Source organism: Falco punctatus (genome assembly GCF_963210335.1).
Source record: "Falco punctatus genome assembly, chromosome: 4".
In the NCBI taxonomy this organism is placed as follows: domain Eukaryota; kingdom Metazoa; phylum Chordata; class Aves; order Falconiformes; family Falconidae; genus Falco; species Falco punctatus.
This window is the reverse complement of record NC_137583.1, coordinates 90,545,497-90,556,761: the sequence shown is the minus strand read 5'-3', so window position 1 is coordinate 90,556,761 and position 11,265 is coordinate 90,545,497. Positions and strand designations below refer to the sequence as shown.

General features: G+C 44.5%; 1 long non-coding RNA gene across 1 annotated transcript in view; it reads left to right on the top strand.

Moving 5' to 3' along the window:
* LOC308061744 overlaps positions 1-11,265 on the top strand; it is a 51,105-nt gene that overhangs the window by 27,074 nt on the left and 12,766 nt on the right. The gene's annotated exons all lie outside the window — the stretch shown is intronic.

Below are 11,265 nucleotides of genomic sequence, written 5' to 3'. Positions count from 1 at the left end.
TCATTCCCAACTGTCAAGAGCAGCAGAGGAGGGAAAGTTGGCTGTGGTTTTTGCTCTGGGTCCAGCTCCCAGAGGCTGTGCAGATCCTGTACCGTAAAACAAAGCTAAGCTCATGAGCTACACTTGTGTTGCTATTGTCTTTGCTGCTGTTTTTGTTGTTAATACCTTGGCTGCTGCTATTATGTCTGGTGTTTTTAGCGTGGGAGCCAAGAAAACAGCATTAACTGAACAACCTCAAGACAGCAGAGGTTGCCAGGTTGAGAAACCCTCTGATGCTGGGAAACGAAGCGAGCGTCTCTCCCCACTTCAAGTCTGTGACCTATGTTGGCTTTCAACCATGGAAAACCACATAGCCCTGTGGCTGAGTGAGAACCCTGGTTAAGCACCAGTGCTAACAGCGGATGCTTGGGTTTGATGGTATTGTTTTGTTAATCACGCCTGCCGAGGGTGAGGGCATAGACAAACAGGCTACTTGAAAATACATAGCTGCCAGAACAGGGGAAAAACTGTTGGTGTATTGGGGATTTTTTTATTTGCTCTGAATTACTTGCAATATCAGTGGTTTCCTCTAACATCAAACTTCTGAACATTGCCTGATTGCCATAAACGGTGGTCCATCCAATTTTCCATTCCTGGCTACGCCAAAGCCACAGCTCATGTGAAAAGCTGCTTTTGCAGAAGATGTATACTGGCTGGCAGCTGAATAACTGATAGATGGGGGTGACACAGAGGCACCCGGTATGTGGTGCTCAGCACTGGTGTGGATGGATTCATGTGATTTCTTACACTGAATTTCAAGAGAAACGATGGTAAAACAGCTAATGAGTCAAAGGGAGGAAGTGAGAGCAGAGGCTAACTTAGAGTGTGTGAAAGAGAGAGCTCTGTGGACTGCTCTGCCTGTGCCAAGAGCCGGGGAGAGTTTCTGTCAGCTGATCGGGAAAGTCGAGCAGCTGGAGAGTGAACTACTATCTTGCCTGCGTGTCTGTGCGTCCACAAGCACCACTGCCCTCTTTTGGGTGGAATTAGATCTGGGTGTCTGCTTTGTCCACCAGCACAAGCTCCTGCATTGCCTGGGTGCAAGGAAGAGGACCCGCTCCTGCAGTGATGCTGACAGTGATCCTCCTGTGGGGACAGCTGAGCAGCAGACTGCCAACGTGAGGAGGCTTTGCTCATCAAGGGTGCTGGCTGACAGCACCCTGGCCGTGAGATGTGGTACATCAGTCTGCCAGCTTGCTCTGAGCCAGCTGTGGCAGGCCCCTCAGACAGGCTCCAGCTCCTTGGCCAAGCTGTGCCAGGAAGCTGCAGTTTCTTCAGGTAGTGCTTTTCACTATCTCCGACACTGCCCTGTCCCGTCAGCCACAGTGCAAGGGGAACAGAAGAACGGCTGAGCAGCTTTTGGCTCTAGCCTCACTGCAGGCAGGCAATTATTTCAGGGGTCACATGCCAGTTCCAGGTTCTGCTAAAAAGAGTACACCTGAGACCTCCACCATGGAGGCGTCAAAGCTCGTTACATCAGGGCAAGGCACACCTTGAGCCGAGCTGTCCTCCTTTGTCCAAGGACTTCGCTGGAGGGCTCCTCCACAGCTGCAAGGGCTGTTGTCAGTAGAGGCATGGATTCAGGATACAAGTCTATCTACTTGGTTCAACGTATGTGGTGGTGTGTGTCTAGCAACAGTCAGATCTTGGAGGAAACAAGTAGTAGTGCTGCTTGTCTTAAGCAAGAGAAAATATCCCTTTGAGAGCCAGCTCATGCCCCCAGAAGTATCTGATTACACTTAATTCAGCTTCCACAGCTACAAAATTTTATCATGCCCGGTCACAATCTGACAAACTCCTTACAGTGACCTAGCCATAAAATGTGACTTGATGAGTGACACTTTTTATAAGACCAACTGTTTCATTATGAAACTTCTGAGGCTGGAAAAAAAAATCCCAAACAAATAAGAACATGCCACTATTAATAAGGCCGTTGGTGCATTTTTACGTATCCTCCTTGTAGCAATTGTGGCTGCGTGTAAAAGGCAAGCATGCCTTGTGATCGTGAGAGAGTGGCTAAAAACCATGAGTCACGCAGTCGGACCTTGTGACTTGGTAGAACTAAGGAGGTCTTCTTAAAGGCAATTTGTGGAAGAATTGGAGAGAAATGCAATTTTTCAAGGTCAGCCAAAGGCTAATGAGAGCTCTTTCATAGTGCGATTGTATTGCCTGAATTTCTGTATTTCAAAGCCAGTCTAACTACTTTATTGCTGAAGCACTGTAACTGAAGAGGCTGTAATAATATTGACAAATAATCCTGCCAGAATCTGCGACGGTATTCAACATAATATGAAACATTTTCTCCTTGCCTGGACGAGTACAGAACAAAGAGTTAAACAAATGTGTGGTTCCCCTGAGTACCACTTATCTTCCTTCCCAAAGGGCATGTGTACAGATGCTTTGTAAGTTGGGTTGTCAACAGCTGAGGCTTGTGGCCAGATTCACATGTTCTCCACCTTTTTGCTTGTGAGCTGCAGGAGGCTCATCTCCAGGGGGACAGTTTTTCATAACTTAATTAGATTGGCGCCATTCACGCAGCTACAGTTTCAGGTTGGCTCAGCTTTACTTCTGCTCCAGCTCTCCAGTTCAGGGGATTACAGTAGCACTGAAATTGGTTCTGAACTAAATGCTTGGCAACTACCTCAGGTCAGGGAGGCAATTCGTGTTACTGCTGCTGCTAAATTAGAAATAAATAAATAATCAGTATGTGGCCCTTAATGAGAGAACGCGAATGAGAGACAAAATGTTTTTTGCAGTGCTCTGCTTTGTGTGTACGTAGGAATATGTTGGTTTGGGGGTTTGGGGTTTGGTTTGGGGGGGGGTTGCCATGAATGAACAACTCTAATCTAGTACAACACTTCAGTTGAAGGACAGCAATCATCAGTTGCATTCTCTTAGCATGGATTTACACCATGTTTATTTCAGTGTAGCTTTAATCAGCTGGGAATGTGGATGGGTGAAACAAAAATCAGCTAAAGAAGTGTTCCCACTGGAGTTTTCAGCCATTTAACTGAACCAGTTTAGAAATGGACCGGAGTAAAATCACTGAGATTTTTAGCACAGAGACAAAGCCCTTAGCCTTGACTAGCTGTATGCTTCATACACTGCAACTCCAGAAAAAGTTTTACAAGTAGTGAGTGTAGACTGGAGGAAAAGAAAAAGTGGGGCTGCCTTTCCAAGCAAAACGTGTAAAATGTGCGCCTCCTGCCTGCGACGCGCAGATGTTCATTACAGTATGAGTATCTGGGCTCACTTCCACTCCCTGTGAGCCACAGAGACCCAAGCCCACCCTGCTCCGCCAGCTCTCCAGCATGGCTCATACCCCACACTGGGCCCCCTGAGGCTTTCGGGTTTTACCTGGGCAGCCGGTAGCTGGAAAGCTGCATGCTTGCAACTTCTTCACCAACTTCAATGATGGATTGCAACCCATCCCTAGCAAACAGTTTTGAAGAAGTCAGCTGATAAATGACATTTTAACAGGAGCCAGATGGAATAAATTAAAAGGCCTCTGGCAAACCCTCTGTGTTTGCAGGATGGAGAAAAATGACCACTCCTGGTAGAGAGCTAATGGGGGGCGGAGGGGGGGGGCGGGGGGATGTCTTGTCACATCACTCCTGAAAGCAAAACAAAACACAGACAAATCCACAGTTCAGATGATTTTCTCACCTCATTACATGCAATTAGACTTTGCTCTGTCCAACTGAAGATTTTTGTTACAAAAAGTCTTCCTGCTACACTGCTTACAAGACTGGGTTTACCTATTTACTGTGGGTACCGAGTGCTTTATGACTTCTCACTTTCTCTGTGATATGAGCCGTTTCTGAACTGGAAGCAGAAGTCAGTTAGTTGCCTGTCTATAATACTGAACAAATCCTCTGTAAATGGATTCAAGCCTGTGCTTTTTTTGTGACTTGTTTGGGGCAAGTGCTCTATTCAGGGTCTGAATTTTAGAGGTCATTGCTGGATCTGCACAAATGGCCACGTGCATCATTTGCACTGGTGCCTGAATCCTGACCATAAGAGAGAGTCTGTTGCACTGATTTTCTCATAGAGGGTAGGCAGGACTTTTGTGCTACCCAACCAGTTACCTGGCACACACCTGGTCTCCCTAAGATCCCTCAGTAATCATGGCAGGAAGGTGAGACAGAGAAAGAGAAAGAGATGGGTCTCTTCGGAAGGCAATTCAAAGCAGACATTTAATTTACATACTCTGAATCTTCCCCAGCAGGAGTTTTTATCTTTTTCCATAGACCAGAAGCTAGAGAGACTGGCTGAATGACTTGGCAGACTGCAGTTGGTGGTATGAAATCTTTCCTCACCAAAGCCAATGAAGACATCAAGAAACAGAGCCATCCACGACCTTTCGAAGTAATTTATTCACCCTCATTCTTAACACTTGGTGCCAGCTCTCCATTTGATCTGGTTTGATTCTCATCCTTAAACTATTGTGATAGCTTTCTCTGCTAGATGGAGAAAGATTTAGTAAGGACTGTTTCCATCCTTCACGCAGAAATCAAGGCACCTCTGACTCTTCTTTGTAATGACAGGAATGAACTCCCTTCCGGAAGTCTTTCACTCAGATGCAGTTTTGCCATTTATTGTGTGGCTTTTTGGCAGGTTTTTAACACTACTTTGGCAGTCATAGTTTGCAGCCATGGCCAGTGCTCTAGGGCCAGAGAGCAAGGCTGCAGTGTCCCACTTCTTCTCTTGCCCTTCTCCTCTGTCCCATCTCCTGCTCCCAGCCCAGGGCAGAGGGATATCACCCCCAGGATTTTCTGCTTGCCTACAGCCCAGCCATGTGTTACAGACTGGTATTTCTAAAGCAGAGCTATTTGCAGGATGCCTCTTGAGACCCCTTTGGCACAACTCTCAGACAGCAGAAGATGCTGCTGAATTTAAAAAGTTATCCATTTCCTAAGGGACTGGAAGATAATTTGCCTTCTCATATAAAATAAATTCCTTGCTACTCCTTTCCAATGTAGAAGAAATAAGTAACTATTTCAGCATCTTTTCTGCATCAACATTACCAGTTTTGCAATTTCTGTCTGTCATTGCTAGGATTACTTTTTGTTCCTAATGTATTTTTTAAACTCCTTGTTCTTCTGAAATATGGTGAACCTAAATATGTTCCCTGTTGGAGGACTGTTTCCATCAAGGCTTACAGCTTCCCTCACTGTATTTCTGCATTTCATAGTGTCATGAATATTCTTTACTTTTTCCTCCTTCTTTGTTACCTGTTTAGTTAGCAATGTTCAGTTGCTGCTGAATTTGGATAAGGTTTTAACTTAAGCTCCAAGATCTTGATTATGGAGGGAGGGGGACTGACTATTTCTCTTTTATGTTTCTTATGCCTGCACAATTTTCATTCATGTTTCTTCTGTGGAGGTTTTGCAACCCAACTAATTTGGCTTGTAGTTTTCCGAAACTTTGGGAAACCTCTTTAATACAACAGTTGGGTATATTAATCACTATTTGCAAATCTCCTCTCTTTGCCCATACAGAGTGTAATCGTACCAGAATTAACAATCCCAACACAACTCACCACTTCCAGCTCAGGAATCAATGAGCTCATAACTGCCTTAATGAGGTCCATAGTAAACTCAGGTCTTTCTACATTAAATTGCTGTGTAAGATTTTATCTGCTAGTTTTAGAAACTCTGGACTGTTTTACCACTGTATCAATGGGACCTCAAAAATATTTTTCTCAAACTCAAATCACCTGTAACAACCAACACAATTTTTTTCTTTCCTGTACAAAAGACTACTGCTGAAGGAATAAATCATTTTTTTCTTTTCCTTGGCCAAGTGTTCCTGAGAGCTCCTCAGATTTCCATTAGGGTTTTCCGTATGAGAGTAGTCACCCAAATTCAAGATTCTCTGCTGTCAGGGAGTTCCTGAAAGGCAATGGCACCCAGAACATGTTTGTTTTATTGCTTCTTCCATTCCTGATGAGATTACAACATCTTGATGCTGGAGGTTTTTCAGCCAGGCTAATGCCATTTTTTTTTTCTTGTTTCCCCTAACCAGTTACCCCAAACCCCCAACTCCCAGAATTAATATGTAAGCCTTTAAAAGAAATTGTCAATTCTTTGAGTTCATTATCAGATCAGCTTGATTCATTTTTGTTAAGCCAAATCTGAGATTCCTCTCTACTTGCCTTGAGTTGCTAATTTTAAAACTTCTAGCAAATACAACCAGGAAGCTCCAAGCCCCTTGGTCTGAGAGGCCAGGCACCCTACCTGGTCATCCTGCTGCACCCTGCATTTGACAGCACAAACACCATCAGCTTCGTTACCAGCCAACACAGCCCCACAATTTTCTGCCACACTTTGTTTTACACTCAAAGGACCAGAAATCTCTGTCACTTTTGCTTGAGTACTTCTCCTCTTCATCCCCACTCTGGCATTCCTGCACACTTCTTTATGCATAGGACACTTTGACACAGAGAGTTTTGATTGTACAAAAAAGTAAACACCACAGATGAAACTTTTTGAAGCTTTTCTCCTGCTTCTTTGACCTGCCTAAAGAACCTAAACAGCCAGTGCTGGCTGGCAACAGCTAAGTAGTTTATTACAGTGTATTTCTGAATTAATAGCTTTGTACATTGAGATTCTAAGCTGCTGTGAAAGTCCCAGTGAACACCACCTTTCAACATTTTAACGAAGGACACACACACACCAAAAATAAAATAAAATAAAATTCCAGCCCAGACTAGGCTTCTTCCCAGCATGGTAATGCACGTGCTGGTGCAATACATGCAATTAAACTATTCCAGCCGTAGAATAAGATTTTCCCTACATTTATCTTTTAACAAATATTTCTAGACAAATAAGACTATAACTTAATTGCACGAGCTTATAAGTGAAAGAAAATATACATACATGCTTCGTTTAAAAACAGCATAACCCAGTATTTGACTGTTTTTTACATCTGTGTAGGCATTTCTATTGTTATTTGTATTTTACAATCACAACAGACATCGTTGTTGATTTTTTCTTTTACTAGTTAGCAGTTCCCTGCAGTTGTTTCCATGTAAACGATGCTGAATATGAATAAGAAAACCCAATTTTAAAACTGTCTAGAAAGGGAAACAAAAAACTGTATGTTTCTTGTGGAGTCTGAGTCTGTGAAAGTTTCACCAGCCACCTCTCAAAACTGTAGGTTTCTAGCAAGGGCTGCATTATTTTTGTGGATAGTGTTTTCTCATGTCTCCATTCTGTGCACTCAGGTTTGTGTGTTATACAGAACCTGATTTTCTGAAGGCATGAACCATCTAGCTTCTTGTTTTTGGGTCTCTTTAAAGTGTTTTGAGTCCCATAGAGCTGAAGCAATCAATAACTATCAGTCATTCCATTGCTTTTTTGTTTTTATTTGGGCCCCCATTAGAAGCATGTGAACGTTTTTGTTTTCCATTCTTGTTTGAAATGAAGCCAGATATCAAAATCTGAAAGTCCTTTGCAAGACAGGGCTTCCACTCTTCATGCAGTTCTCTGGTTACATTATCATGAGTGCCCGAGATGAAGCCGTAAAAATAAGATAAAAGTAAAATCTGTAGAACATTCATTGTGCTTTTCATCATTCTTGTGGTGTTTTAACCATTGGCAAGTGATTCCTAGAGATAGTGGATTTATAGTGATTTACCTTTAGCCGGGCTTTGGCCCCCTTTACCATAGTACCTGGCGACTGCCTGAGCACCTGGGCTCTCGAATGAATCATCTGCACTGGCTTCGGAAGTAAAACTTCTCCGTGAAATAGCAGCAATATCCGGACTGGCCATCAGTTTCTATTCTGCTCAGCCTCAGGTGATATATTTCATATGTTTTTGTAGCTGAAGCTGGGCCAGGACTTCTCTAGCTTTGACAGGAGGGCTAAATGAGAGTGGGGAATTTTATGTGCCTCTTCCCACAGCATTCCAGTAACCGTGCAGGAAGTCATTGATCAATGGGATTTAGACAATGTGCACAAGAAAGGTACGTGTGTGTGTGGCCCGGTGGCCTTTGCAGCATGTGCTATGACGACACCACCCTCTGATTCAATAAACGGAGGGATAAGAGACTAGTGGTAAGCCACTCACACCACGTTTATGATGCATCTCTGTAGCCGGGCGAATGCTGTGTGGTCTGTTTTTAAAGCCCATTCTATGAGGACGCATGTTTCTTACTAACGCTATGGTTTAGATGTGGTCATAGCAGAGCAATTTTCCTGGAAAACTGCTTTAATGTGCTGTCATGGAGGGCAAGTTTCTTGACCCAGTGGCTCATCCTACCCTGGGCTCATCCTATCCCAGGAATGGGATCTGACCTTTGGCAGGTCACTTCTTAGGTTTGTTTTCTTGTCTTGATTTGTACAGCTTCCCTATGCCAAACCCCAGGAGATGATCTGAAAAACCATGTCATCTCTTCAGCAGGCTGCAATGCATTCAGGCCATGCAGCACAGGGAGGGCAAGAGCTGGCGTGCCTGCGTGCTTGAGCCAGAGCTGTTAGCAGGAACAGTTTTGCAGGCTAGCTCTGCCCCAAATGAAGTCAAACTCAATCCTAGGATAAGTTTACTGACCTCACTGGAGCTGCATGGGAAGAGTGTTTATCCGGTTGTCATATTGTATATGCTGTGGATATAGAGAGTGGGCCAAAACCAGGAAAAGGTATTTATCCAATAAATGTACATAATTTGTCTGTAACTGCTTTAGGGCATTAAAATTGCCTTGGAGAGGTCTTCCAGGCCTCTGCCTGTCTGCTTTGTACCAGGAGCTGTTACACTGTAAAGTCAGCCTCATGGCAGCAGTTTGTGTGCATTAGCATGGAAGGTGACAGTCTGGTTGTTCATCTTTCCTGTGCCTCAGTTTCCCCATCTGGCCACACTACATGGCTCAGGGTGGTATGCAGCTGTGGTGGGGTAGACAGGGAAGGGGTTGTTGTCAGTTCAGCAGCTCTGTCATTGCATGACTCGGAGCATAAACTAACGAAGTAAATCTGTTTTCCTTTTCTCTTTCTTATCTGTGATTTTCCACATACAGAGGAAATGGAGGGGGGGAGGCAGTGAGAGGTTGTTATCGTGCAGTGATGAGACAGTCTGTGGAGAAAAAGATGCTACTCCTTCAGCAATCCCAAACGTGCTCCCAAATCTCAAAGAGCTGAATATTTCAGCTGAAAGAGTCAGCTATGAAATAATCTTTTCCCTGGACACCAAAATAGTTGTCATTATTGTACAGCATTAACAGCCCATTCAACAGACTGGGAGCAGCCCGTGCAGAGCTAGTGTTTCAGTCTGTCCACCTGCAGCCCAGTAAATAATGGCAAGGATAGTTTACTGTTACAGAGGGATCGGAATTGCCTGGCTGAACGGTCACAATCCAAGGAAATGTGTTTTAATTTAGCTAAATGAAAAGTAATACATCTGGGAACAAAGAGTTCAGGCAGTACCTACAGGACAGGAGATTCTGCCTTGGAAAACAGGATTATGGGGTCATTGTGGTAAGCACCTCCACAATAGCTGCTGGTTCAATGGGGCTAAAAGGGCTCAGCGGACTCTGGGAACCTAGAAACAAATGATGGGACTTGGGGATGGCAAGAAGCATTGGCAGGATCGTCCCTGGGCTGCAGTACCAGGTAGTGGTCTCACCAGTTGTTCACATCCTAGTGAGAACATGGAAACACCAGGGAGGACCACTGACAGGGTGGCTGGGGAAAGAAAAACCTTTTTGTTATGTACGGGTTAAAGCGTGCAACCCAGCCACCTTTTCTAAGGCAGGGTTTGGTGCCTTAGATGTGGCACTGGATCACAGCATCGCAGTGAAGGGACACTGAAGTTAATCTAATTCAGCTGTGATGTGAGACTTTAATTCCTAATGGCAGGTAATGCTGACCAGGCAGGAGATGGTAAAATCACCTCAGGGGACTACTTCAGCAGATATGCCTGAGCACACCATAGGAGAGAAATTCTCCAGCATTAATATGTAAAGTTTGATTGGGATTATCACCTCTGAATTCTCATTCCTGTTCCTTTCTGTCATGGTGGTAGAAAGAAAATGAATAATCTGCATTTCCCTTGGTTTGCTCGTGCTGCAGCTCCGCACTCAGACAGTAACCAGTGCCCAGCCTCCAACTTTAAAGCACTGGGCCACAACAGGCCAGAGACTTTTCTTCTTCAGTACAAACCAGGCAGCGTGTTGTAGGGTTTTGCTGGCTTTTCTTCACCTTCTTCTGAAGCACTGGAAATAGATAGGGTAAATGCTTTGGAATGTGTGAACTGGTGCAGCCCATCTTTCTCCTACTGGGACCTGCCTGTGGTCCTGCCTGCGATTGCCACCTCACCGAGGACTGGCTGAGTTCCACGGAGGCCTGCACTGCCCTGCAGCATGGGCTCCCAATCACCTGCCAAAACCACACGGGCATGTTGCATGAGCCAGGTCCCTGCTCTGGTCTGTCCTGGTCTTTACCTGTGGCACGGAACAAGCTTTGCTTCCAGAGGACTGTGCTGCCTTAGCCCAGCTGAAGGCTTCAGGCTCTATACGCCCATGAGCACAGGACCTCCTACCAGTTGGAGCTCTTCAACCCTGACAGCTGGGAGGTCAAATCATGACGTCAAAGGAAGTATCTAGTCATATCAAACAACAGGTCAAAAAATGTGCTTTTCCCTGTGACTAAAGAACATGAGATGTTAAAATACCCAGAGAGGGACTAAGGCCACCTAGGAAATACTCCTGGGATAGAGTCCTACATTATTGCCATTAACTTTGATCTGTGTGTTGTCTCATTTACGATTTCTGGAAGTCAAGGCAGCAGCTGGCTTTCCCAGGCCTACTTAATGACTTTCTTTCCAATCAAGGATGCAGAAAGTTACTTCATGCTATGGCAGAATTTAAATCTTTGCACATTGCTTTGTCCCACCACAACCGCAGACTGGTCTCACCTACAGAATTTGCACTACAGCTTATATTTGAACTTTTCCAGCTTTGGACCTTGGACTTTGGATCCGTGCTTTAGCAAAAGCAAGGCCAGCTGAGATGAAGGGGTCTGACTCCCACTCTAGACTTTCCCAAACCATGGGAGTGCTCCTCTTGTGCAGCTCTGAACTGGGCCCATCTCTAAATATATCCATAATGTAAAAAACAAAACAAAAAAAAAAAATAAAAAAGAAAGAAACCAAGAAATAACTGTAACGTTCCATCCAACAGTGGTTGAGTTATTACCACAGTTACATCACAGCTGAAACAGGTGCAAGGAAATAAG